We start from the raw sequence: 3149 nt of genomic DNA, 5'->3' as shown, positions 1-3149 counted from the left end.
TACAGTGGAGAAGGGACAGCCTCTTCAATAAGTGGTGCTGGGAAAATTGGATAGGTACATGTAAAAGTATGAGATTAGATCACTCCCTAACACCATACACAAAAATAAGCTCAAAATGGATTAAAGACCTAAATGTAAGGCCAGAAACTATCAAACTCTTAGAGGAAAACATAGGCAGAACACTCTATGACATAAATCACAGCAAGATCCTTCTTGACCCATCTCCTAGAGTAATGGAGATAAAAACAAAAATAAACAAATGGGACCTAATGAAACTTCAAAGCTTTTGCACAGCAAAGGAAACCATAAACAAAACCAAAAGACAACCCTCAGAATGGGAGAAAATATTTGCAAATGAAGCATCTGACAAAGCATTAATCTCCAAACTTTATAAGCAGCTAATGCAGCTCAATAACACAAAAACGAACAACCCAATCCAAAAATGGACAGAAGACCTAAATAGACATTTCTCCAAAGAAGATATACAGACTGCCAACAAACACATGAAAGAATGCTCAACATCATTAATCATTAGAGAAATGCAAATCAAAACTACAATGAGATATCATCTCACACCAGTCAGAATGGCCATCATCAAAAAATCTAGAAACAATAAATGTTGGAGAGGGTGTGGAGAAAAGGGAACCCTCTTGCACTGTTGGTGCAAATGTAAATTGATACAGCCACTGTGGAGAACAGTATGGAGGTTCCTTACAAAACTACAAATAGAACTACCATATGACCCAGCAGTCCCACTATGGGCATATACCCTGAGAAAACCATAATTCAAAAATAGTCATGCACCCAAATTTTCATTGCAGCTCTATTTACAATAGCCTGGACATGGAAACAACCTAAGTGCCCATCATCGGATGTATGGATAAAGAAGATGTGGCACATATATACAATGGAATATTACTCAGCCATAAAAGGAAATGAAATTGAGCTATTTGTAATGAGGTGGGTAGACCTAGAGTCTGTCATACAGAGTGAAGTCAGAAAGAGAAAGACAAATACTGTATGCTAACACATATACACGGAATTTAAGAAAAAAAAATGTCATGAAGAACCTAGGGGTAAGACAGGAATAAAGACACAGACCTACTAGAGACATAGGAACATAGGGACTAGAGACATATATAGGGACATATATACACTACCAAACGTCAAATAGATAGCTAGTGGGAAGCAGCCACATAGCACAGGGAGATCAGCTCGGTGCTTTGTGACCACCTAGAGCGGTGGTATAGGGAGGCTGGGAGGGAGGGAGACGCAAGAGGGAAGAGATATGGGAACATATGTATATGTATAACTGATTCACTTTGTTATAAAGCAGAAACTAACACACCATTGTAAAGCAATTATACTCCAATAAAGATGTAAAAAAAAAAAAAGAATTTCCATTTGTTTTATTACTGTTTCTATTTCTCTATTATGATTTTCCAATTGTTAATTCATTTTCCTTTAAGTCCTTGTATATATTTATAATAGCTGCTTTAATTCTTCATTTGCTAATATCAACATCTGGATAGTCTCAGGATTTGTTTCCATTGGTTGCTTTGCTTTTGAATATGGCTTTTCATTCTTTTTCTTTTTGCTTATATAATTTTTATTGCATACTAGACATTCAGGACGATATATCATAGAAATTTATGATTTTTTATGTTCCTCTAAAGTATGTTGATTTTCATACTTGAAGGCAGTTAACTTGGTTGGACTCAAACATCAAACTGCTTGAGTTGAAATGGGCAGCAGCCAAAACCTCAGATCAGTTCAGTTCTTTGACCTTCTAATGGCTGCTTTTTGCCAGGCACCTTGGGCCCTCCTATATATATATATATATATGGAGTTTAGCTGACAAATAAGAATTTGTGTGGATTTTATATGCAGAATTTCAGGATCATCCCTTCTGTGTTATTTTCCTTTCTGAGACTTCCTCATGATTCTCCCACTACTCTACCAGCCCAGGACTTTGCCCTCCAACATCTCTATTAAAATGGCAGTTTTCTGCCACCCCATGCCATATGATTGTAAAACGCCCTCAACTATATCTAATCTTCTTTTTAAACTATTGTGATAATTTTAAAATACAGTCACAAATTCTTTCATGCACCTTTTTTGAGTTGAAGCTTAACCCACTTCCATTGAGTATACGCTGAACCTGCTGTCTCACTTCTAATAAACTGAAAATATGATAGAAGTGACACTATGTGATTTCTAAGACCAAGTCACAAAAGGCACTGCTGCTGCTTTTTCCTCTCAGTCTCTCTCATCACTTGCTCTGGGGGGAAACCAGCTGCCAAGTTTTGAGGACACTCAAGCAGCCTGTGTTAGTCTGCTTGGGATGCCATAACAGAATATCACAGACCAGGTGACTTAAATAGCAATTTATTTTCTCACAATTCTGGAAGCTGGAAGTCTAAGATCAAGGTGCCAGCAGGGTTGCTACTGGTGAGAACTCTTCTCCTAGTTTGCAGGAGGCCACCTTCTTGTTGTGTGCTCACATAGCCTTTCTTCTGTGTGTGTGCACAGAGAGAGAGCATGCTCTCTCTTCCTCTTCTTATAAGCACACTGATCCTATCAGCAATGTTTTGTAGTTTTCAGTGTACAAGTCTTTTGCCTCCCTGTTTATGTTTATTCCTGAGTATTTTATTCTTTTTGATGCAATTATGCATGTAATTGTTTTCTTAATTTCCTTTCTTATTATTCATTGTAGTGTACAGAAATGTCTTCATCAAATTTTATGGTCACTTTTTACAGCCTCCTACTCTTTGAAGATAATTTCAATTTGGTCTTTTGTTTTTTTAAACATAATAAGCATAGTTATTTTATACTTGTTTCTGATCATTCAGATAACTGAAGTCTCTGCAAGTCTGTTTTTGTTGGTTCATACTCATAGTGCCCTGTTCTCTTGTGCCCTGTTCCCTTGGTTACTTTTGACTGATTTCTGCTTGATGTCCTTGAAAACTTATCTCCATGAATTCTAACATAAAGATGTCTTCCTGCATGAGGATTTGCTATTTTTTCCAGGTATTTACGAGCACTACAGTATATAACTAATTTATATCAAATTCACAGTTTGAAGTTTGTTGGATCACCCAGACAATAATATGCTTTAGGTTTCAATCTATGTGAGAGCTCTCTTGAGC

Source organism: Lipotes vexillifer, unplaced genomic scaffold (genome assembly GCF_000442215.2).
Source record: "Lipotes vexillifer unplaced genomic scaffold, Lipotes_vexillifer_v1.1 scaffold1288, whole genome shotgun sequence".
Taxonomy (NCBI): domain Eukaryota; kingdom Metazoa; phylum Chordata; class Mammalia; order Artiodactyla; family Lipotidae; genus Lipotes; species Lipotes vexillifer.
The sequence above is the reverse complement of the archived record's forward strand: the minus strand, read 5'-3'. Positions refer to the sequence as shown.